Consider the following 27,703-nt stretch of genomic DNA (forward strand, 5'->3'; position numbering starts at 1 on the left):
GTTAAACTTTTATGGACCTTGGGGTTAAAATAGATTAAGGGAGTCACTGGATGAGCATTTTTAAGAAAGAAATATTCATCTCGGTCTATAAGCTCAGCATCACACCACTCCTTTAACTTTCCATGATATAGCGTTTTAGTTTCCAATAGTATCTCCATCTCTATTGAAATGTAGTTAGCACTGTCATTCAATTGCCTTCTCGCTTCTAGTTCATATTTTACGCTGTCCATGACAACAATTCCACCGCCTTTGTCAGACGGACGTATGTCTATAGAATTATCATTTTTCTCTGTTTCCAATGCCTGGAATTGTGAATAGTTAAGATTGCGATGAGCAGGCAAGATTTTGCTAGATAGTTTCTTAATATCTCCCATAACCAACTCTTCAAAAGTGTCGATAGGTCCACATGTTATATTTGGACAAAAGATAGAAGGAGGTCTAAATTTGGTGGGACAACTCATGTCTGTAGAAATCCCAAATTTGGCTTCTAACATAACATCATCCATAGTAGTACTATCATCCATAGTAGCTTCTGTTGATTCTTCCATGTTCGCTAAAAACACGAGACTGATCAAATCTTTTTCCGATAATATGGAAACATCTCTCACTGCCTGTTGTTTCTTGAATCCTTGATGTTCTTCAATTTTCGTGGCATGAAATTTGGTCAGTTTAAGCTTTCTCGTGAATTTAAATAGATCTATTCTAGTGGATGTATAGTCAAAGACATGAGAAGGGCTAAAAGAGAGACCCAGCGAGAGTACCGATACTTCATGATCTGTCAAACCTCTATTTGAGATATTAAAGATTTTTAGTTGGAGGTCTTGTTGCCTCAAGGTTTCCCCCTCTGTTTGACTCCAGATCTCGTTGCCATTGGTGATTGGGTATCTGTGTTTGATCCCCCGCCTCTTGTGTGCTGGGGTGCTTTTGTACTTGCCTACTGGGTGGTTTTTTGTAGTGTTACAACCGCGCAGGGGCATGTGTTTTTTCAATATATATATAAATATACACAATACGTGATCAAGCGGTCAGTTTTGCCGCGAAACGCGTCGTTATCGTTCACCTTTTTTTCTGTCCATGGCATCAAATTAATGAAAGAATATTTTGGATGCTTGGAGCTTTGCTGGTCTTTTTGGAACTCTGGGTCCAGTGTGGAATCTCCACGTGGGTCCGTTTTCTGGAGTGCACTCCGAAAGCTTTGTGCCGAGGTACAAAGCAACTTTACATATATATATATATATATACATATATATCAGAGTCATAGGCCCATTGGATGATGACAAGAAACACAGCTTATTGTCACTGGTCATAGGGTCCAATGTGAGATACATTATGGATGAGTTTCTGGCAGATACTATGGACTCTTACATTAGTTATAGGGTGCCACTTATGCAATATTTCCCCCCCACACACAAACTGTGTGACTATGAATGCCATGTCTTCCACACAACCAAACAGAACAAGGGTGAGTACATGGATGCATTCATGATGCGTCCGCATGTTGGCATGAAGCATTGCGACTTCAACAACTACTCTAACGAAGAAGCCTTAAGGTTACAGATTATTGCAGGATGTGAATCCTCAGTGTTTCGCAAATGCCTTCTTCAGAAACAAAGGTCACTGGATGAGGTTTTGCAGCTGGCCAGGTCGGATACTGCTCTAGAACTGCAGGTGGAAGCCATGAGCAACATCAAAGTGTCTGCACCAAAGCATTCATAAGGTGGTGACCTCATCGGTGCATCAGACCAACAGTGATCCGTTCTGCTTGAGATGTGGCTATGAATTCCCATGTGAGGGCATGAGCTCTCCCATGGGTCAACAATGTACAGGGTGTGGGGGAGAGAACCATTTCAATGCTGTATGCCGCATGTAATGCAGTCAGGCAAGAGGGAAAGGAGCAAGCTCTGGGACACCATGACCAAGGGAAGAGACAAGAATGCCCCAAAAGGGGGCTTCAACACTGTTTGAGCCTTCAGATTGACGGTACTAAGAACGCAAAGAGGAAGTATGTTATCATGACAAAACAGTACCAGAATGGCGTTTACAGCGCTCCTCTAGCTTGCAACCACAGAGGAGGCCCAAACGCTATGTTTGGGACCTAGTGGTGTAACAATACCTATTGAGGACCACTGTTAACACAGGAAAGACCTTCTACCCCCCCGGTTAAGGTGCCACACCAAATACCATTATTTCTGTAATATTTAGTTCACTTAGCCCTTTCTGAAAAACATATAATATCACCAAGGCTTTCTGCCCCTAACCAGGCCGTGTATTGAGGTAATAAATATTTTTATTAACAAATCATTTTAATGTAGGATATTTCAACCCATGCCAACCCATGCCAGTACGTCGCACTACATCCCTTTGCCAATGGGGGAAAGAAAATTGCCAAAAATTGAGGCACTAACCCGTGGCAGCACCAAATCTGCTAAACTGTGTATGGTTCATAAACCACAAAAGAGCTGCACACCCTGCCACACACAGGCAAAGTTGATGTCAAATAAAGAACTCCCTGCAAGAGAATGTCAGTGGTTGTTGTTACCTGTCACATGAATCAAGGCCACAAAAGTGGGCTAAAATCCGAAAATGCCCTTAAATACAGCTTCCTAATCAATGGCAACCTTCAAAGTGCTGTTTTGGCACTAAATTCAGTCATTTTCCCAGTGAATTATTAAAAGGAAAAGTGTGCTGAAATCATAGATTCTCCAGTGCAGTTGGAGGAATTAAGGCCTCACTGACTGACAGCTGCATCAGAAAATTAGGTGTCAAACCCAGTTTAAAAGTGTTTCTGTTTCCTGATTAAAATTGCAAAATACGCCTATTTAAAGCATGTTTGTGAAGGGATAATTCTTTTAAAATGTGCAAATCCCTTATAAACTGTGCTTATATTTTATATGTGAAATGAACAGACTTTAATTTAAAGGAAACCAGTCTGGAGCTAATCAACTATTTAATTTTGATCTGACAGCCCAGCCTGGGAAAGATGCACATTTCAGCTTGACACTCAACTGCTACAGGAATGCTAATGGCTGCTTAATGGTTTCCGCATAATGACAACAAGGAGCACAATGAGACTGCATCAGATATTCGTCTCTGTCTGAGCCAAGAACAAAGGACAGGCTGAGCATTGACCTCTGCTGGGAGGGGCAGGATACTTTCCTCTCCAGGAAGGGGACACACCTCCCTGATTAAAGGACTGTTGCCTTGAGGGCAGGTAGAAAGAAATAAAAACTGCTGTGACATTTTAAATCCTTCTTTGTGATTAAAGTTGAAACTCTTTACCTGAACAACCTAAAGAGGGAAACATCTGAAAATTGGTAGACATTAACCTAATTTTAGGCTCTTGATTTGAAGACATTGATGAAATCTGTACCACTTAAGGAACCACCAAAGTTACAAAAAAATCCTTATGGTAGCAGAACTATTAATGTTGCAAGCCTAAGATTGTATGTACGTGATCCACTGATAAGCACCCAGAGGTGTACAGAATTAGAAATTATTAATCCAAACTGTTATGATTAAAATTTATGAAACCTCATAGAATGAGAAAGTCAGCTCTCACAGCAATGGGAATTGTACGCCAGGATAAACCATAAGAAAATGTAATGCATGTGTCTGATTTTAGTAGAGGGCATAGTTGTAAAAATGTGTATTTATGGGAAAGCTAAATTGTGGTCAAAATCAATGTGGGAGTTCCTAAATCGCATCATAAAGATGACAGCTCTGTTCAGACCGCCAACCAGGACAAAGCATGTGCCTACAGCCACTCACAGCCGTGGGGGCGTGTTTTGAAATTCTGCCCACACCATAAACTTAGGTAATGGCATTTGATAGTATAAATAGAGGAACTTCACAACACATAGGACGCTTCCAGAAACCATCCAGATTTCCGTGCAGCACCTTGTTCCAGAACTCTTCATCTTGTAGCTGACTCCAGACTTCTTTGATGATTCAGATTTCTTGGCAGACTCTAGACTTTAGCATTGCTGAACTCTTGCTAGCTAGACCTAATTTCATAACATCCAAAACTTAAAAGAATAATTTTGATTCAGCAGGGCTTGCTACAATTAAGGCTTTCCCGCTGAAACTTGCATCCTGTAATCTGCCGTGTCCAGTGACCAGAAAGGCCCAACCAAATCCACCCTGAGGCGTAGTCCAAAATTGACCAGAACCATGCCGCTGATCCAATCCCTCCAGTGGCGCCTTGCTGCCGGTAGACCTGACCCGACCCAATCACCAGAGCTGACGGTCCAATTTAATTGCAACGGACTGTAAGTATTAACAGGAAGAATAGTGACCCATAGTATATCTGCATTGTATTATCCCAATCTCAATCCAACCCATCTTTAAATTCAGAACCCTAGTACCGTTAGCATCCTTCTTGCGCTGATGTTTCTCATCTGTGTTACAAAACATAACTCCTTAGTGATTTTGAGCAACTAAAGTAAATCCCAGAACGAAAATGAGTATCCACCACGTGAATGGTTACGCTGGACATGTAGCTGTGAATATTCATGTGGGGCCTCCTCTTATTCATAGTCATGAATATAGTGCAATAATACTTATCTGTCATTTTTAAAAACAAATTTTTGTTCCATTTTTGTGCCTATTTTGCAAATACGCCTCTCACTGAAACCTCATAACTTCTTCAATGTTAAAGATAGAAAAGAAATGTCATCTCCCACTGATACCTAAGACCCTTATCTACCTCCACAACTAAAAACCGCATCGTGGAACAGTGTATTTTTCTCCAATATCGCATAGTAAATGTTTGCAGCAAATTTGAAGTTTTCACAAGTTTACACGTGTCTTTTTCCCATTTAAAAGTGCTTCTTCCATCGCATCCTGATCTAAAGTGTGTCCTGTTGTTCGTATCATAGCTGATATGTGTTAGGACCTGTTTAGTGTTGCTTTCCTCAGAATTTCTATCCATTTAAGCATTTTTGCACTCGTTTGCATTCACAATTTTCACCGGTCAGTTTAAAACTGTCATTTTCCCAAAACGGTTTTCTCTCTTGTTTGGGGGAGGGAAGATGAATCTAAACTCTAGACATTGGGCCTCATTACAAGGGTGGCGCTCCCGTAATAAAAGGTGCCGGTACGGGACCGGCACCCTTCATTACGGGAGCGCCGATTACGAGGGTCCCTTTGCAGGACCCGGACCAAACATCTCGTAAAACCAGACTTCTTTTCCGGGTCCCGCAACGGGAAGAGGGAGGTAATAATGAGCCACTTGTGATGTGCCCGTTATTACCTCCATCCCCATTCCCATAGAGCCCTATGAGGGCTCAAATGGGAATGGAGAATGGTTCCTGCAAGGAGGAATTACCGGGTCCTCCTATGGCGGAATGACACGGTAAGTCCCCATTGCAGGAATCTGGTAATGGAGCCCGGTTTGGAGGCAGCCATGGTGCTAATAGTATCACTCTGGGCGCAGGCACCATTATTGGAATGGCGGTTGATGACCGATATTTTTCCATAGATTTAGGTATTAAATTGATAGGACCAATCCCCAATGACTGTCTTGACAGCGATAGCGACAATGACACAACACCAGACAGATCTTCACCCGGCATGGGGGGAATTTCCTGGTGTACTCTTCCTGCCCTTATGGTAAGGAAGAGGTGACCTATGACTTTACGAGGGATGAGGTGATCTTTCAAGTCCACCAGGACTGCCTTCCCCACCTGAAACCATCAGTCCAAGTCAGTACGTGAACCAGGGACTTCTCCAACCAGCTGGAGGAGGCTGCTGAGATAGCCAAACCAGAAGTCTTTCTGGGCTTCAGGCAGATGGTTGAAGAGAGAGTCAACCTAGCTGATGCCTGTGAGACTCTGGAGAAAAAAGCAAAAATTGAAACAATTTTTTCTTAGATTTTCAGGATCTCTTTGCGGTGGACTCATATGACTGTGGTTGCACCGAAATCCATACAACAACAATTCCCACTGACTCTGGCATGATTCCAGTGTTTGTGAAGCAATACCACTTGCCTCTCGCATCCATGGAGTCCTTTACAGAATTAATTGAGAACCTTGAGTCCTGTGGGATAATTCCAATAATCTGGTGCTGAGGATTTTGAAACCAAAGGGCCAGTGGAGACTCTGTACCGACCTGAGGGAGATAAACAAATGGGTCCACACTTCCCGATGGCCTGTTCCCTACATTGACCAAGGGTTGGCCCAGATCCAGGGGTCAAAGGTTTACACTGCCATTGACCTGACCAATGGGTACTGGACTGTACCTGTCAGTAGGGAGGACCAATACAAGCTGGCCTTCACCTTCGGGGGGAAGCACTACATATGGACCCAGACTCCCTTCGGATACATCGACTCCGGCAATGAATTTAATATCTTTTTGCATAAGGCCATGCCTGACTTGGGTAAAAGGGGTAACCTGGCCTATGTAGATGATGTCCTAATCAAAAGCTCAACTGTGGAGGAACACATAGCGGAGATCCGTTATGTTCTGACATAGTTGAGGGCTGCCGGACAAAACTATCATTCCAAAGGCACAGTGGTGCAGGACCTGTGTCAACTTCTTGGGGCATGAGATAACTCCTGTGGGTCTCTGTCCCCAGGAAAAGAAAATAGAAGCACTCCTGAAACTAAAAGACCCAACAACTCTGCGTGAGCTGAGGAGCCTCCTTGGACTGACTAATTATAGTAGAACGTTCATTGAGGATTAGGCAGATATTACAAGACCCCTTATCCATCTGTTGAAGGGGGGGTCAAGTGGGAGTGGGGTCCAGAACAAGCCGAGGCAGTAAGACAACTCAAAAGAAGCCTCTCACAAGCGCCTTGCCTAGCTTACCCTGTCAAAAACAAGTAGTTCTTCTTGGAGACAGGGTTCTCAAATACATGCTTGACAGCAGTATTATACCAAAAGCATGACAAGGTCAATAAAGTAATCTCCTATGCGAGTAAGACTTTATCTTCAGTGGAGGAAAAATTCAACGATTGTGAGAAGACACTCCTGGCAACAGTGTGGGCATTGAAGAATTACTGCCCGTTCATCCAGGGGGAATAGATCATAGTGGAGACTCCACACCAGTCTCCTCAATATCTTCTAAGTGACAGAATCCAGGCCGGAAATGTGCCTAATTCCTGAATTACTTCCTGGATTCTGTCAATACAAGGCTTTCCTGTGAAGGTCAGATATGGCCAAAACAAGAAGAGGCCCTTCGCGCAAGGTCTGGCTGACTTGCATGATTGTGCCAGAGAAAACTGTCTTGAGGACGAAAGTCTTAAAATCAAGGACAACATGGAGGCATGCCTCAATTCCCCACACAAAGTCTATGAAGAAGACAAGTGAGGGAATGCCCACTGTCTATGTGGATGGGTGCTCCTACCATATTGACAACAACGGGGAAAAGGAACTTGTGGCCGGCGTGGGGAATGCATGGGTGAATGATGCCCCAGAGCCCTTCGCTGGGTACAAAATCAGTCCCCGTAGTAGTCAAGTGGCAGAGCTGATGGCTGTGCATCAAGCCATCCTCACTACTGTCCAACACCAACTCCACGAACTGGTCATAATCACTGATTCAGATTATGTCCGGAACGGGTTTGTGGAGCACCTGGTTAATTGCAAAACCAGAGGCATGCTATCTGCTAACAATAAACCACTAAAACATGGAAAACGAATACAGAATATTGATGATCTGATCACCTCTAGTGGGATGACCATCTACTGGAAAAAGATCAAGGGTCATTCTAAAGTAGAGGGACCAGACAAAACTGGAAATGACCTAGCTGATCAGCTGGCCAAAACCAGAGCCATCCAAGGGGATCTACTTGAGATCGAGTCCCTGTTGGGGGAAATCCAGGTCATTGCTATCACTAGGTCCTAGACAAATGCTCACAATTAACTCTCAACTGCCCAGTGGAGTAAGGAGACCACAGATGCTGATTTGATTACGGCTCAAAAAGGGAATCCAATAATTGGTAAGTTTTATCAACACATTGAGGACCCTGAGAACTTTCCCCTGACGGATACCGATTCCATTGGGAAAGAGGACCTCAAAGTGTTGATGAAATGTCCAAAAATGTTCTGAATCCAAGACGGTTTGTTGGTGAGGAGATCCATATCTGGCCATGACCAGTGAGTGGTCGCTACCTCATTCCGAAGCCTGAGGCTAAGTCGCGCCCATGATGCGGCCACAGCCGGTCATTGGGGGTTTCATACCACATTAGAAATCTTGCGAGAGGTTGCATACTGGCCACACATGGGGCAGGACCTCAACCAATACTTGAAGGGGTGTCTTGTGTGTGCACAATTTCAGCCATCACTCACAAACCGTGCTACCCTCCAAAAGAGGGGGATGACACTGCCTTGGTTAGATTTGCAAGTCGATTTCATTGGGCTCGTGATTTCATCCTCTAGGGGGAACAAGTACATGTTAACCGTAACATTCTTGTTTACTAAGAGTGCGGAATGTCTCCCGGCCCCAAATTGCAAGGCAGAAACAGCAGCTGCCCTGATGATCAATCACATCTTCTCGTGTTTCGGACTACCCCAAAGGATTGCGTCAGACCGAGGTAGTCACTTCACCAGTGAAGTGATGACAAATATGTGGGAGATACTGCAGGTAAAAAGGAAACTACACATTGCATACCGGAAGTCCTCTAGTGGTGAGTTGATAGGTACAATAAAACTATTGTGAGCATATTAAAAAAGTTTGTGGCAGATTCTGGGCCAAGTTGGGATATTCAATTACCCCTTGTCCTGATGGCCATCAGATCTATCCCTTCTTCTGCAACAAAAATGTCTCCATTTGAGCTGATGACTGGATGAAGGATGGTGCTACGCAGCATCGCCTCTACAGAACCCAAGAGCAGACCTTGATAAATGCCTCCACAACTCATAAGTATTTTGTGAATCTGAGAAAACACCTTCAACGTGCTTTTGCGTATGCTCATCAGAATCTAGAAAGATCTGCTGACAGTATGAAGACCCACTATGACCGTAAGACAACTAAAAAGGAATATCAAGTAGGAGACCGGGTCTACTTGTACAATTTCCAAAGGAACCAAGCCAAAGAGCACAAATTCCTCCAAAGTTGGCGGGGTCCTTTTGAAATTGTGGACAGAATTTCAGCAGCCACCTACAGAATCCACATCCCCAAGGGAATTTTGACAGAAGGGGAAGACAAGTGGGTCCACCTAAACCAGCTAGAAGAGCCTACTGGAAACCCGGGGCAGGAAAATCTGAGATCTAAAAATAATAATTAAATGTCCATTGAGTATGTACAAGGAAAGAATGTTAAGACCATTACTAAATATAGGCTGGGAATATTGTTAATTATATTCAATGCATGCATCCGTGAAACTACACCCCTCGGGGAACAGTAGTGGGGAAATGTCATAACTGTGAAAAGTTCTGTTTTCTAGTACTGGAACTAAAACCACCTAATCATCAAGGAGGACATCCTCGGGGACCGGCAGGAAAAACCCAAGACATCCGGAGTGTCGCTCCACACTTCCAACCAGAACCTGTGAGGAGAGCGTGTCGCATCAATTGCTGATGGGAGAAGCAACTGGATTTCTTCACATGGACAGAAGAAAAAAAAATCCCACGTACCCGACTCACCCACGACTGGACATCACACTGAAGTTGGGGGGGGGGATATTTCAACCCATGCCAATGTGCCGCACTACATCCATTTGCCAATCAGGGAAAGAAATATGCCAAAAATGGAGGCGCTAACCCCTGTGCATGCCAAATCTGCAAAACTGTGCATTGTTCATAAACCACAAAAGAGCTGCACACCCTGCCACACACAGGCAAAGTTGATGTCAAATAAAGAACTCCCTGCGAGAGAATGCCAGTGGGTGTTGTTACCTGTCATATGAATCAAGGCCACAAAAGTGGGCTAAAATCTGAAAATGCCCTTAAATGCAGCTTCCTAATCAATGGCAACCTTCAAAGTGTTGTTTTGGCACTAAATTCAGCCATTTTCCCAGTGAATTATTCAAAGGAAAAGTGTGCTGAAATCATAGATTCTCCAGTGCAGTCAGAGGAATCCAGGCCTCACTGACTGACAGCTGCATCAGAAAATTAGGTGTCAATCCCAGTTTAAAAGTGTTTCTGTTTCCTGATTAAAATTGCAAAATATGCCTATTTAAAGCATGTTTGTGAAGGGCTAATTCTTTTAAAATGTCCAAATCCCTTGTAAACTGTGCTTATATTTTATATGTGAAATGAAAACCCAGTCTGGAGCTAATCAACTATTTAATTCTGATCTGACAGCCCAGCCTGGGAAAGATTCACATTTCAGCTTGACACTCAACTGCTACAGGAAGGCTAATGGCTGCTTAATGGTTCCCGCATAATGACAACAAGGTCCAAAATGAGACCACATCAGACATTTGCCTCTGGCTAAGCCAAGAACAAAGGACAGGCTGAGCATTGATCTCTGCTGGGAGGGGCAGGATACTTTCCTCTCCAGGAAGGGGACAGCTGTTGCCTTGAAGGGGAGGTACAAAGAAGAAAACTGCTGTGATATTTTGAATACTTCTTTGTGATTCAAGTTGAAATTCTTTACCTGAGCAACCTAAAGAGGGATAACTCTTATAATTGGTAGACATTAACCTAATTTCAGGCTTTTGGTTTGAAGACATTGATGAAATCTGTACCACTTAAGGGAACAATGTTACAAAAAAAATCCTTCTGGTAGCAGAACTATTAATGTTGCAAGCCTAAGCTTTTATGTAAATGATCTACTGATAAGCGGCCAGAGGTGTACCGAATTTGAGATTATTAATCCAAACTGTTATGATTAAAATTTATGAAATACCATAGAATGAGAAAGACAGCTTTCACAGCGATGGGAATTGGACGCCAAGATAAACCATACAATAATGTAATGCATGTGTCTGATTTTAGTAGAGGGCATACTTGTAAAAATGTGTATTTATGGGAAAGCTAAATTGTGGTCAAAATCAATGTGGGAGTTCCTAAATGGCATCATAAAGATGACAGCTCTGTTCAGACCGCCAACCAGGACAAAGCATGTGCCTGCAGCCACTCACAGCCGTGGGGGCGTTTTTTTTAAAATTCTGCCCACACCATAAACTTAGGCGATGGCATTTGATAGTATAAATATAGGAACTTCACAACACATAGGACTCTGCTTACAGAATCCATCCAGATTTCCGTGCAGCACCTTGTTCCAGAACTCTTCATCTTGTAGCTGACTCCAGACTTCTTTGAAGATCCAGATTTCTTGGCAGACTCTAGACTTTAGCATTGCTGAACTCTTTCCTGTTATTGTTTTGCATTGTTTATTAGGCAATTTCGTGACACTCCGGATGTTTTTATGCATCCATGTTCAACTGCTCTCTGTCAATACAAAATGCCAATAAAAACATTTAAAAATAAAATAGCATTGCTGAACTCTTGCTAGCTAGACCTAATTTCAAAACATCCAAAACTTAAAAGAATAATTCTGATTCATCTGGGCTTGCTACAATTAAGGCTTGCCCGCTGAAACTTCCATCCTGTAATCTGCCGTGTCCAGTGACCTGAAGGGCCCATCCAAATCCAGTCTGAGCCGCAGTCCAAAATTGACCAGAAGCGCACCACTGACCCAATCCCTCCAGAGGCGCCCTGCTGCTAGAAGACCTGATCCGACCCAATGACCTCAGCTGACGGTCCAATTACAAAGGACTGTAAGTATTAACAGGAAGAACAGTGACCCATAGTATATCTGCATTGTATTATCCCAATATCAATCCATCCCATCTTTAAATTCAGAACCCTAGTATCGTTAGAATCCTTCTTGCGTTGAATTTTCTCATCTGTGTTACAAAACCATAACTCCTTAGTGATTTTGTGTAACTAAAGTAAATCCCAGAACAAAATCGAGTATCCACCACGTGAATGGTTGCGCTGGCCATGCAGTTGTGAAGATTCATGTGTGCCCTCCTCTTTTTCATAGTAATGTAATAAAACCTATCTGTCATTTTTAAAACCAAATTCTTGCTCCATTTTCGCACCTATTTTGCAAAAACACCTCTCACTAAAACCTCCATAACTTCTTCAATTTTAAAGATAGAAAATAAATGTCAACTCTCACTGATACCTAAGACCCTTAGCTACTCCCACAACTAAAAAGGAACAGTGTATTTGACCTGTTTTTCTCCAATATGCATAGTAAACGTTTCAGGCGAATGTGCAGTTTTCACAAGTTTACACGTGTCTTTTTCCCATTTCAAAGTGCTTCTTCTATATCATCCTGATCTAAAGTGTGTCCTGTTCTTTATATTATAGCTCATATGTGTTAGGACCTGTTTAGTGTTGCTTTCCTCAGAATTTCTATCCATTTAAGCATTTTTGCACTCGTTTGCACTTGTTTGCATTATCTTACAAAACAATTTTCACCTGTCAGTTTAAAAGTGTAATTTTCCCAAAACGGTTTTCTCTCTTGTTTGGGGGAGGTAAGATTGCATCTAAACTCTTTCCTTCTGGAATACCTGCTGATTACTTACATCTGTGTAGGAGTGCTCATTTGTATCTAAACAGAACTTTGCAGGGAGTATCTTAACCTAAACGCTATCTGTTCACAAAACCAAAACTGTTCTTTTTCCTTTGTTTTCTATTCTGCATCATTATCAGTGAATTCAATTGCTTTGCTTATTTTCTGAATTGTATTGTCACCTTTAGGTGATTGCTGTCCCATATATAGATATATTAAACATATGTGTGATTTGAATATTAAATAAATAAAATAAATGTTTACATTTACAAACCAGCCTGATTCCTGGTTCAGTGTGACCTGGGGAGTATTTTTAGAAGGGTGTGATGTGAGTGGTATATCATTCAGAATATTGAATTTATAGACGCAAATAAATAAGGGTTTCATTGTGCACTACATGCTAGGCGAGACCTGGGTATGTGCCTGATTGAAATCCCTTACATTAATAGATATTGTGAAAACAATGAATGTACACACGCCACCTTCTCTGTGGCATCCAAAGCTAATCACAATAGATGGGACACTTTTCATTTTGCATTTGAAGAATACACATCAGGTTTACTCTTTTTATCTCCTGTCCCCCAAACTCCAATTATTCGATCACACAAGGCATTACAATATTACAATACAATTGGGCAAATTGTCATTTGGTAAGCAGCTTAGAAAAATCACATGCATTTACACATTCTATTTGAACGTGGACCTAATGTCTATGCACCCATATACCCATATACATATACCCATATACACGCATTTGAGAACACACATAGGTTATTTGGAATCAGCACTTTTGTAAACCATATGCAGTCTCAAACCTTTCTGCTATGAGTGTCACTTGCTCAGTCCCAGGAGAGAGTGTATTTCTATCAATGGAGACTCACACCTGGCTTATTTTGTGATGCAGGGTTTGGAACCATGAAATGGATTGGGATTTTCATTTTTGGGAAATTGGCACATTCAAAAGAAAGGCAGGGTTAGGGGATTTTAGTTTTTGAGAACACTAGCACATCCAAATGAACAGCAAGGTTACCCAATTACACACAATACTAGAGTCATTTGCTGTGCACTGGGGTCATCATTGTCAATTTTGAATTTTGCCAAAACAGCACTCCATGTTAAATGACCCTGTGGGTGATTAATTAAATTATATTTTTAGTTAAATAAGCTAAGGATGTACACGCTCTTACCCCCTCCCACTAATGGAAGGACCCCACTAATGAAAACCAATGGGTTAAAATGGACAGATTCCCTCACATTGAAGTTTAAAATGGATAGGGCGTTTTTCTAGAGGGAATTGAGTTCTATTTTGAGTCAAATATGGCCAGGGTCTACACGTTTGCCCCTCCACCCACTATTCACTAAGGATATTAAGGCTGGCAGATTCCCCCACACTTTTTTTTTCATTTGGATCAATCCACTTACATGGGAGACCTTGGCTATTGGGCACTCAGGGAAAAAGCAGGGCCCATCTTTGGAAAGCACAGTTCTGGTCAAAGGCTTCTGTCAAGGCTAGTCACCAGCTCCCAAACCTCATCTGGCTCCACACATGTCAGGCCCAATCAGGTTCTTATCCTGGCAAGATGTTACCCCAATTGTTTTGGCAGCTCTCCCACTTCCTTCAGAGCCACTTCTTTTTTGGGTCAATGGGTAAAGCTATTATATAGCACATATGACACATCCCAAATTATGAATATGGGGATGTGCCAAGCCATTTTTCCATGGATTGCATTGGAAATTAATTTTCTCCCCGACCTTCTCCCCGACCTCAGCCAGCCGATAGGGTAATGGTTTTAGGAGGTCCAGATTATGGATAAGGAGGACAGGAGAGAAATGCATGTTTTTAAAATGACATTTAAAGTTACATTTTTCTTTCCCAGAAAGTCACAACATGACAACGTTCTTCAATTTACAGATAATGGCCCTAGACTATATATTTTAAGATTCAGCAACTACTGTTGGGCTGATTAAAATGAGTTTGGTCTCGACGCGACCTTCCTGGATTGATCTATCATTTTCTGCAGTTTATTCACACACCCAAATAGTTATGAATATCTAACTTCACAAAACACACATTAATGTTACTTTCTATCAGCTCACCAAGTTTTGGATTACTGTCATTTATAGGTGTGTCAAAATCACATTTTCATCTCTAGCTCAAATACACACATTGCATGTTATTGATATTTACATGGATCTGACAGGCTTTTGTCAGTCTTCAAAATGAGCTCTGAATGCGCCCAGTATGACGCACAGTTATTAATGAAAAGGTATCCCATGTTATTTGAATGGCAAGACATTAATATAGAAGCCCCAGTTCCACATTCAGATCACCCCCTAACAGTTTCATTTTCTCCAAAGTCACATGACTTGGACATCTGCTTACCTATGTTGTATGTTTATACACAGTCTTTAAAGTTCCATTAGGATTCTCTGAGAGGCGGTTTATTGGGGGTATGACAGTCCTGAAAGGTCAGTTCTGTTGGCTGTCTTATCTGACCCTTCTACAATTTTGATCTAAAAACTGTTGCATTTCTTTGGATTTAACTGAACAGACCTGTTTTCCTGGGGGGCCTCAGACAAATTTCTCTGAGGTCAGAAATCCAGATACACAGCCTGCAGTTCAGTGGGAGAAGCTGCAAAAATAAACTAAAATCACATTTGCAGGCTGAAAGCAGTGTCTTTTAAATCAATTGATGTGATTTACATGTCATACATTTTATTTCCATACATTGAATTTGGGCCCTCTTTCCATGGGTAAATATATTTCTTCGATCTGGCAGCTGAAATGACATTAATGTTCCTTCTGAATTGTCCACACATAGGCCATTATTTAACATGGGAAACCAGTGTCTAATTTCAAACAGAGTAGGCCCTTCCAAATAAGCAATGTCAGTTTGTGTGTTGGAAAGTAAGTGTTTCAGTTTGTGTCAAATGAACTACATAACTTGGCTTCGCATTTTAGAGATAAGTCACAGTTCCTTTTTATTTCCAAAATGCACAGCATTTTATGTATGGCAGCCTCATGTACCATGCTGCTGTTTCTTTTTCCCAGTCAAAATGTGTGATTTCCCATTTTACATGAAGCCAGCATTTGCAGAAACACATGTCTTTTGGAATCCATTGGCCACATTCTGCTGTATTAATGTTTTAAGGCACGTGTTCCTTCACCTGAGTGCCTTCCCATTTTGGTAATGTTGAGTGGGGCCCACATTTCACATTCACTAGGCCTCATGTTGGAAAGTAAGTGTTTTGGGCTGGCCTGCATGTTTCAATGGGTCTCATCCATCAGCCAGATTTAATCTCACAGTAGTGGCCTTGCTTGGCCACACAGTTCACATTACTCTGAGTCTGAATGTATTCCCCACAGTGGAACAAACTGCCTTAGATAGTGGCTCCAGCTTCTCATCAGTAGAGGAACGAAAGAGGAGAGACAGCTCAAAGCATGCTGCAGTAGAGGAACCAAAGAGAAAGGAATACTTGTACGCTCTAGGAAACCCCACAGCCAAAGAACACAGCCCCATCCTGTTGCTCCAAGTGCACAGGCTGTCTGCGGAATTTCTAGTGGACACAGGGTTGACTGTCACCATCATTAGCGATTAAATATACAGCAAAATCAAAGGAGTTCCCACACTCAAAGAGGCATAGGTAAATACCTACCCTTACAGGTCAAAGATACCCCTGATGTGTAAGGGATACTTCATGGCAGAGTGCAAATATAAGGGACAGGCCAAGACATTACCAATCCATGTGCTTGAAGCAGCGGCCGAAAGTGGATGTATCTTGAGCTTCAAGGCAGCTGTTGACATGGGGCTGATCCACATTCTGTAACACCATACGGCACACAAATACATTGACGTCATCGAGAAAAGGGAGCAGCTATTCCCCAAACTGTTCAGAGGACTTGGCAAACTAAAGAACAGAAAAGTTAGATTGCACATTAATCTGGAGTTTCGCCCAGTATCTCACAGTACAGGGGGATTCCTGTGAATATCTCATGGCAGGTGGAGGAAGAAGTACACAAGCAACCTGCGCAGGAAATTATAGTGCTGGTAACAGGGCCCACTCACAGGGTCTCACCCATTGTCCTGGCCCCCAAGAAAGGCACCAATTACATCAGGATCTGCATTGATGTGCGTATATCCAACAAGCAAACATGAGAGAGTGACCCCAACCCCCGAGAATCACCGGCATCATTCACTTGCTGAATGGAGTGCAGCTAGAGCTGAGTGAGGAATCCCAGTACATAAAAACATTTGTCACGCATGTGGGGCTCTTCAGGTACAAGTGCTTCAGTTTTGGGGTGTCCTTGTTTGCCGAGTTTTTTCCGCTGAGATTTTTCAGGCTTAGATTTACAACATCATCAATCACATCCCTAACTGCCTGAACTATATTGATGATATATTGGTGTTTGGGAAATAACAAGACCAGCACGATAATTCATTGGCACAGGTGTGCATGGTGCTAGAAGCTACACACCTCACACTTAACAAGGCCAAATGTGAGTTGTAAAAATGTACTCTTCAATTCTTTGCACATGCAAATGACAATTCTTTGCCCGGTAAGATGGCTTAGTGTGTCAAATACTTGTTACTGTGATATGTGTTTGATCTGCAGGTTGCAGGTTCAAATCCAAGCAAGGCCAACTCAGCCTTTCATCCTTCTGAGGTCGAAAAATGAGTACCAATTTCGATTGGGTGATAATAGTAATGCATATAAATATGTCCAATGTAAAGCGCTTTAGATTAAAGCACTATATAAAAACAAATAATAACAAACAAATGTGTGGTCAGCCCAGGGATCCATAAAAAGCAACAGCACTTATGAACACTGAACCACCCACCAATATATCTGACCTGCATTCGTTTGTGGGGCTATCCAGTAAATGCACCCGGTACATACAACATTATGCATCAGAAAGTGAACCTCACTGCATGCTTACGGAGAAACAGGCCCCATTCAAATGGTCAGAGGCATACCAGGACGCCTTCAAAAGCCATCCGCTTGTGCATATCATCCGCAGAAAAACAGGGCATACTTCAACACAGCCAGTGACATGGAACCCACAGTCGACACCAGCCAGGTGGGAATGTGAACCATTTTGGCTCAAATTAACCCAGAATCGCTGGAGAAATGGTGCATTGTGTCATACACCAGCAGGAGTCTTTCTCAAGCAGAGCAAGCATACTCTTTGGCTGAGAAAAAAGTATCGGCCTTGGTGTGGGCCTGAAACATTTTCATTTATTCTTATATGAGAAGCCATACACTATCGTGACAGACCACCAGGCGCTTCAGTCAATATTTGGGAGTCCCCAGACCAAGATGCATCCCGGAATCGCAAGATGGGGCCTACAACCGCAGGACTATCAATTTTACATCATACATTGGCCTGGAAAGAGGAGAATCCAGTTGACATTTTATCACGTCATCCGATCACCTCTGTGAGACCAAGTCCACAATTGCAGACCAATACATCCACTACATAGTCCAAGCGGCCATCCTGAAAGTTGTTGACATTGTGCAGATAGCTCAAGAATCTGAAAATTAACAGGCTGTCCAAATCATCGTACAGTGTTTCATGTCGGACAAATGGAAGCAAGCAAAACAGCTGGGAGAAAGAGCAGATCCTGAAGTGCTGCGAGAGGTTGAGTGACTACTGCTCGTAAAGGAGAAACTAACGTGGGCAGAAGAAAGCATACTCTTCAAAGGCACCAGGATAACCATGCCTAAAACCCTGAGAAGGAGGGTACCAAACCTGGCACATGAGGGACATACGGGCCTAGTATCCACCAAGAGGCTCCTACATCAGAAAATATGGTTTCCCCATCTTGACAGCCAAGTTGAAGCACTTCTCAAAGACTGACTACCTGCACAGTGCTCAATCCCCACACCTAAATGATAGAACATCCTGAGAAAGCGTGGGACAAAGTCACCATTGATTCCTCTGGACCCATTGAGGGTGGGGACTATGTACTTCTAGCAATGGACGAACACTCCCGATATCTTGACATACAGATGTTGACCTTCACAGCAGTCTACCACATGAACCCAACGCTTGATATGATGTTCACAGCATATGGGGTCCCATGTGTATTGAAGTCCGACAATGGCCGCCTTTTCACAGGACAAGACTTCAAGACTTTTGTTGAATACATGGGGTTCAGACTTAGAAGGTAACCCCACTAGGGGCCCAAGCCAATGGAACAGTGGAGCGTTTTATGAGCAATATTAAGAGAACTATCCAGATCGCTCACCTGGCAGGAGAACCGGTGGAGAAGATGCTCGACCAGTTTTTGAGGGACTATAGAAATAGCCCTGACAGCACCACTGGGAATGCTGCCTCCGAAATTATGTTTGGGTGTAACATTCAAACACAACTGCTACATGTCACAGTGCCAAAGGAAATCTATGATGCTCACGTCAAAGAAGGAATGAAGAGCCATGCCGATGCTGCCCAATGAACATGAGAAGTAAATCTACAAGAAGTGGACATCATAATAGTGAGGCAGCCTTGCACCCACAAGCACACTGCTGCATTCAACAATGCCCTGCTGACCATCACCAGAGTCAAGGGGTCATTTGTAACTGCTGGTGATGGATGCTGGCAGATAACGCAAATTTCCTCACACTTCAGGAAGTTTCCTGAGGTGGAGGGGTCGAGAGCTGAACATGAGGACACAGGTGCAGAGGAGTCTGCTGATCCATTTGAAGGAGATGGAGAAGAGTCTATCAGTGAGGTCTCGACCCTGCAGCCGAGTCACGTTAGGTGGCGACCTCACAGACTTATAGAAGACATGGATTGACAGTTGCCTTTTTGGTTAAAAGAGGGGAGGTTGTGATGTCCTTAAAAGCACATTACACAGGTTATGTGAGGCGGGTTATGTGAGGCGTGAGGGAGCAGAAGGCACACGGTGTGGGCTGGGTGGAAAAGGGGTTAGTAGTTGGTATTAGAACAGAGAAGTAAAGATGGTGTGTTGAAAGCTCTGTTGTATCCGCGTCTCATTTAGATGGACTCTGTGTGGGAACCGCAACCATACGCACCCCGTGTGTGAGTGTTATAAGACACTGCACCAACTAACAACGACTCACGATTTTTAACAATTGGTAGGAAAGCAGGCTTCTTGGGAGCTTAATTCACTTCTGGATAGAATAATGCGGAAAAATAATGTTGAACAAAATCATTGGGCTTGACATCTTATGGGATAAAATGCTGCTGGCGGCTGTATTGGAATTTGTACAGTGGATTAGGAATGCAATTCCACTTAAAATGTCCCTTTCCACTTAGGAATGCTCATGCTCTTCCAGATTGTACACGTTACTCCATATCCTTGCAAGGTTCACGTGTCATGGCCCTAGTGGCTTTAATAGTATTGAATGCCTTACATGTTACTGTCATGTGGCCCCCACACTTCCCACCACCCCAACATCCTAACTCTGGCTTTAGAAATCCAATGGGTGAGAAAAGCAATACAAACTGGTGTCCGCGAAGATGAATGAGAACAGCATTTAACCTCTTATTTGTTTTATTACTTCAGCTGTGGCACCAATATGTAGCTTTATGTCTAGATCTGAGAGTCGGAGGGTGCAACTGCCTCAGTTGCACAAGCAAAACAGAAGCCCACTATAAATAAGAACTGCACGCATATGATAGCACACAGACAGACAGTGCAAACTGTAGGCAGAGCAGTCTAGTGAAGGAGAGGCAGCTTAGGTGGAGACCGTGCAGGGAGTCGGATGCTCGGATGGACCCCCCCCACCCACTACTATTAATCAGCATCAACACATTTGATTCACTATCAGATGAGCTGCAGTATCCAGTTAGACGCAGGCAGCACTGTAGCAGGTTGCCATTATTGGGTTGGGTGCTGCTGAGTGTCCAATGTTTAGAATGCAGTACACAATCAGCACCATTTGACCCAATGTCGAAGCAGCCGCTAATTAATAGAAGGGCTGCTGCAGGTGCCAGGACTGAGCCAGAATTCAATCCATGAACTTCCACTGGCTCCAAATAGCTCTTTCCCTATATATCCCAGTATGGCAATTGCCACCCCGAGAGGCATAACAATTACAAAACAATAGGAGGACCTCACCTGCCTGTGCATGTGTCTGATAGAGTCTATCTCTCTCTCAGGCAGGGTCCACATCTACAGCCCACTTAAGGCAGGCTGCAGCCAGTGCAGGGCGGGCAATAGACGGTCCGGAAGAAGAAGAACATTCACATAAGGGCAAGTGCATTGGTAATGCACAGGTGCGGCTTGAGGCCCTGCGCATGACACAGCAAGCCACGCCCATGCCCACACCGAACCCTAATCTCACAGTGCCTGCTGCTGGAGTGCTGAGAGTGCCGTGTAGTTCAGATGACGACAGAGAGACAGAATAATAAATACTGTATACAATAAATGCATAAGAGCTGACTGCCGTCGCCGGCATTTGCCATTCTCACATTACAGGCAAGCGCCTAATCTTAGTCAAGGGTGGCGTGTGGGACCAGGGACGTCATTTCACCAAAATGCCAGGGGTAGCGGAAGTGACATCACATGACCTTTGCCCTCTGATGACATCACATCCCCCACCTCAAAGTGACATTACGGGAAGCGATGAAACACAACCTTTCACCCCGTGACAAAACAGTACACTACAAAAAATATGGTTGCGATATCACTATAATGTTAAATACATTTCCTACAAGAATGGATCACCATATGTATCATTAATATCAGTGTGTATAGGACCATATTACCAAATTACTGAGAAGGCAAGCAGACGTCCAAGGCCAAATGATAATGATATGTTATTATACAGCACTTAGGCTAAAGCACTTTACATAGATCAAATGTACATACAATATCAGCCAACCTATGTTGGTACTCATTTATCGACCTCAGAAGGGTGAAAGGCTGAGTTGAGGTGTTTAAGAACAGGCTAAATCAGAGTGCCCAGAAATAAACCTTTATGAGTCTAGCAATTATTTGATAGAATTCCAGAAAGACAAATTATGTGTTATTCCTATTCTTTCTAGTTTAGCGTCACTGCTCACAGTGATACACCTGTGGAACCCCGTTTTTTGTTTTTTTAAGAGGCCTGCACAAGAAAATTAGCCACTCCAAAAATAAAGAGCCACATGACACTGACCACAGCCCAGGAGCTTACATTAAAAAAAAAAAGTTAAAAAAAAAGAAAAAGGGAGACCACAGAGGTAGCAAGGGAGACCTCAGGGGTCGCAATTGCGACCCCTGGCGACACCCAAATGATGTCCCTGTGTGGAACCATGTGTCATGATTCCTGCCCCTCATGTCCCCAGCCCTCCAAGATGTCAGGCTGGAGCCAGGCCACGATCACCTACATGGCCCTCAAGGGCCTCTCCATCCCTCCAAAGACCCACTTGGAGTCACACTTGGCGCTTGTGGCACCAGACTCACTCACTCCCATAGGGTAACATTGGGGATTGGACTTGTAGTGCATTGATGGGGACAAGATGGATGCCCCCACATATTTCGGTTCCCAGAACTGCATGTGCAGTCTAGTCTTTTGGGTGTGGTTCAGCCCAGAGAAACCTGGGATACCCAGAGACTATTTAAGCCACGCCCAGGCTGAGAAACATGCTTTGTGTTTTCTGCACCTGCAGCGTGACACACACCGTGTTCGGATCGGTCTCCAGTAGGCCTGCATCTTTCTTCTGCGCTCAGCTCCTGCAAGAACAAGAACACTTTTAGGAACAGCCTTACCTTGCGGCGCTTTTGCCCATCATTCATCGCTTCTTCTGTTCTGCAGGCATCTTCGGCGGTGTCATTCCCATCCCGGCACGCCGCTTCCTAAGGAAAAGGGAAAAGAACAGAAAAAAGGCATTCGTAAGCATTCGCAAATCTTCGCTTATTTTTAAAGACTGTACGAGCTTCAAACGCTTACCTGAATCCCAGCCGCTCTGAGGGAACTCTGTCTCCGGAACGTCTCATCCATCTGCATTACTTACCGTATTTCTTCTTCATAACCGGCATCCACACTGAAAACATCGCAGCACCTAAAAGACACAGAAAAAAAACTCAGTTCAATACGAATACGAAAGAGTCGCATCGTGCATCACGCTCTCACTCACCTTCAGCGCTACTCATCTCAGCAGCACGTCGCCATCCCCGGACGCCGGCCATCATCTAAGGAAGGAAAGTAACGAGGTTAGAGAACTGTTCAAAAGACTCATTATACTTACCTGTCGGACTCTTGCCAGTGAAGTAACTAGGCAGCAACAAGCCCACATCAATCAACGTGCCCCTACGCTGAAAGCAGGGCAGAGAGCACACTTTCCAAGAAAACAAGGTGAGCTGTGGATCAAAGGGAAGGGTTGGACCCCGTGGAAGAAGGGGTTCAAGCACACAGAGACAATAGGGAGTTAAACTCTACCAATCCTGTGTTTCAGGCCCAGTCTCCAGTCGAGTAGACTCCATGGAAGGGTTTGAGGTCATAAGAGGTCAGAACAGGCTGAGTGACGTCCCCGTGGATACCAGCTGAGCGTTACACCATGTCTGTCTTGGTGCTGGATTTCAAACAATGTCACCCGTTGGGGTAGTGCATCTAGCAAAAGCAAATTGTGAGTCTTACTAATTGGTTAGTAGTGTAGTGTTGATTTTATTAGCATGTGGTTGCTGCTGTTTTTAGAGCACATGCAGTCCCATTCACATGAAAAGGGCTGACACATGTTTCGACCAGCAGGTCTTTATCAAGGCTGTGATGTTGTGCCATAGTGACATTGCCGGTTGATGTTGGGGGTGGGGGGGTGGTGGGTTGCCATGAGTGGTGATGTGAGTCCTGACAAGGAACATTGTCAAGGTACATGAGAGCAGACAGATTGAATTTGAGTAGTATAGTGAGAAGGTGAGTAAGAAGGGACATGCATGTCAAGTTTAAAAAAAATAAACATGATAGTCAACAATTGGAAGGTTTTAGATGGTAAAAGGCCAGAGGTGCACCAAGGCAAAAGAGTTAGATGATTAGAACAGGTAAAGCTCAATGTTAGAGGGAATTAAAGAGCTGGTGGGAGATTCTTGTGGTGGTGGGGTGTATGGTTCCTGGATGGAGGTGGTTTGTGTTAGTGAAGGGTGCAGAAGGTGGGGTTGGGCTGGTATTGCTGGGTAGCTAGTGCATGGCTCAGGGGTGAGGTTGTGTCCTGTGACCCCAGGGAAGTGTATTATCGGTGGGGAGGTGGTGAGCCTAACGGTGAATCTAGCGCCCTATGGAGAGGGTTGTCTGATGCAGTAGAAGGCACTTTCTGGAATGATGTTCGTAGTGTATCTATCTCTGCGGTGTGTGCTGCGATGCATGGAGTGGGCAGAAATCAGGCCTGGGGGAGCTAGGGTGCTGGAGCAGAGGAAGGTTGTGGCCATGTTCATCACAGGCCCAGGCCGTCTAATATGCATGTGCCAGTATGAGAGTGAATGGGGAGGCTGTGTGTGTGTTAGCGGTGGGAACAATTTATATATAATAATTGAGGGCTCTGGTCATGCTACACACAAGCTTGCTGCTGCTACAGATCAATACGCCCACCATGGGCGACTACCTACTATGCAGAAAAGAAGATATCAAAAGCCCCTTCACACACAGAGGCTCAAAAATACATGCTTTCCCGCTGAGACCACATGTACCAGAAAACTTCTGCTAAAAATTCTTCAAGTCTGAACGCCTTTGCACCAAGGAGATAAACAAATTCTGGGAAAGATTCACTCTGCAAACTTACCTGGAACAAGACAAAATACCATGTGGACTAAGAATAATTATGTTCCCAGATTTTAATAATCCAGAAGACACGGACCTTGCAGCAAAATTGAAGGGAAACCTTATCACATGCTTCAAGGTCATGCTTGAGCTCCTTCTAGAACATGCTGACACAGAATGCAAGTGACTGGTCCTGGAAAAACGCACTCTCAAGCAAGAAATAGAATCAAGTAATGCGCTGGTCAGTCCAAAGTATAGAAATTACAAAACGATGTACCAAATACTTAAGAACCATCAGGATGAATTAAAACTCAGGAAATGCAGGACATTCTCCAGGGATGAAATGGACTACAGAGATGACCGTGTCTTTACATGACAGACAAAATTTGACGACCACTATAAGAACACATCTAGAAAAAGCACACCAAATAGCTCACCAGCTAACACGGACATCGAAAGCGAACCTGACCTTGCAGAAATAGAAGCAACCGAAACCAACACAAGAACATCTGAAGAAACTGCAACCAGCATGAATAGTAACAGAAGCAAAGGATATATTTTTTAGCTCAGATAAAGAGATACAAAAAAGGGACAAGAACTGCAAACCCCAAACATGTATGGTTCCAGGACCCACTGGTAGTAAATTCAAGAATAAGAATGGAAACAAGAGCGGCAAGAGAGGCGGATGTCGGAAACACGACATCCGAATATGAAAGCACTATAAGGCTCACAAGATCACAAACACAATTAGAACAAAGGGAATCGAAAAGCTAAAATTGGTTCTCAATCAAGTGAGTTATCCTCTTAAGGGAGTTATGCTCTTAACAGCATGGAAACTAGTATGCTCAATAAAGGTCGGTTAAGAGTTATCCTCTTAACAGCATGGAAACCAGTATGCTCAATAAAGGTCTTTCCTTTGCAACCAGGGCATCAGTTGACCTTGTAGAAGCGCACATCGACTTGTTTAAGTACACAAGGAAACAGAAACTAAAGACATTCTTTGCCTCAAAAGGTGAATTGGAATCCAGAGAGAAAGACTAAACAAATAATCAGTAACATCAATATGGAAAGCCGAGAATTCACACACCTCCTCGTCAACATGGAGAATGACGAAGATGGGTTGACCCACTCCAAAAGAGACATTCTTAAAGACCTGGATATTGAAGAACACAACCTCAACATACCAGAACTAAAGAGAAAATAAATGTTTACTCCTAATATACAAGGGAACAATGCAATAGACATTTTTCAACAGGCTGTCACTCGTGAACTCCCTAACCTGGAGGACAGAATGAGAGGTAGACAAGACAGGAGACACAGTAACCTTACCGCAGAGGAAGTAAGAGCATTAAAGACTCTAAGGCAGAACACGTCAATAATAATCAAAGAGGCAGACAAAGGTGGAAACATAGTAATACTAGACAGAGCAGACTAAGATGACCACCACACACCTCTCAATCTCTAGATGCTATGTGCAACTAATAGCTAACCCAAGCACCACTATTGTAAGACAAGCCAAAGATTTTTTTGACAAATGGCACAAACATAGACTACTAACCGATGATGAACATATATTTCTCAAAACAGACCATCCCAGAATGCCAACTATTTACTTTCTCCCAAACGTCCACAAGAATTTTACCAGAAGGAAGACCCATCCTTAGCGCTATTGGTTGGGTTACCAAACCAATTGCCAAGTACATTAATAATATACTCGCTCCTGAGTTACCCAAAATATCAACTTTCCTAAGGGACACTATGCACACACTCCTTATACTTCAGGATGTGATCTGGAAACCTCATTGCCTACTCGTTATCTTGGATGTGAAAGCACTCTACACTTCAATCGACCTTTTTTTGGCTCTTAAAGCCATTGACTTCACATATGCCAAAGCATCAGCATTCTTTTACTCTCGCTTGGAAATGACAAAACTATTTCTTGATTTCTCACTAACCAACAATGTGTTCATCTTCAAATAAGTATATTACAAACAGGCTAAGGGCATTGCTACGGGAGCTACATATGCGCCAGCAATGGCTAACCTCTTTATGAATCAATATGAGCAGGTTCACACTCTCTCCAACTCAGACTTCAACCACCTCATACACAAATGGTACTGTTACATCAAAGATGTTTTGATGATATGGTCAGGCAATACTGACCAACTGGAGACCTACAAGGAGTACCAGAACAATAATCAGTTTGAGCTTGAACTAGCAGGGTCTTACAGTGATAACTCCATTGACTTCCTAGATATCGCAATCGCTGTGAATGACAAGGAACAGAAAAAGGCCACCTACAGGAAACCGACCGAAGTGAACTCGGTGTTGTGAGCTACAAGTTGCCAACGGAGTACTGTGATAGACAACATCCCCAAAGGAGAATTTATAGGAGCCAAGAGAAATTGCAGTACCAACAAGGCGTTCCATGCAGAATGCAACCTATTACAAAATAGATTCTCAGAGAGAGGATACATGGAAAATGTGAAGAAAACAGCAATAACTTTGGCTACAAACACGGCCTGCAAAACGCTACTGACTCCAAAAGCCAAAACAGTACCACAGGTATATGTCATATGATATGTGACCAGATTTCATTGGGACAGTCACTAAGTGCAAAGAATACTCAACAAACACTGACACATCCATAGCCACACTGTCATTATATGACAACTGAATGAAAACCAGCCACCCAATTTTGCCCAGACCACTGCGCCATGGAACCGCTGGGGTCTCACACCTCTCCTTCTCATTGTCTTTCACCCATCTCAGCGCACAAATGATGCACAGGATCACTGACTTAGACAATCCATAGAACAATCCTCCGACCCTCCTCTGCTCCAGTACACTTGCTCCACTTCTGAGCCACTTCCACAGGGAAAAATGACCTCAGTGCCCCCATATGGCCTTCAAACTCACTTGATCACCACTGCATGCACCGCGGCATGCACCACTTAGATAGATACACTAACAACACAATTCCAGACAGCGCCTTCTAGGGCATCAGCCGACCCTCTCCCTAGGGCACTGTGGTCACCATTAGGCTCACCACCTCCCCACCATTAACACACTTCCCCTGAGGTCACAGGACACAATCTCACGCCTGCGCCACATACTAGCTACTCAGCACCATTTCCCCAACCCCGCCTTCCCCACCCTTCCTTAACACAAACCCCCCCATTGCCCCAGCCCCCGCACCCTTTCAAAGGTCATTGCCTGGCCATGCTCTGGGCCCCACATCTACCAGAAAAATGCACCTCATTGATATATCACTTTCAACGCTCCTTTTGTCTGTCTTGCCTACTTGTGAGTACTGCTAAGTAGTGGCTGCCCCTTCTCCAATACATTCATTTCCTCTGCCTCTCAAGTCATCCACATTCCAGCTGCCCCATGCTCTTTGGTGGGTCTGCCTTCTCCTTTTCACTCACTTGACTCATTCTCAACGACACCTACTACTGTAATGCTGTGCTGCACTGCCTGTGCCTTCCTCAAAGACTGTGCCTGCTTGCTTCAAATTGTTTTTGCTGTGCCTCC

Source organism: Ambystoma mexicanum, chromosome 6p (assembly GCF_040938575.1).
Source record: "Ambystoma mexicanum isolate Mex_15411 chromosome 6p, UKY_AmexF1_1, whole genome shotgun sequence".
Taxonomy (NCBI): Eukaryota; Metazoa; Chordata; class Amphibia; order Caudata; family Ambystomatidae; genus Ambystoma; species Ambystoma mexicanum.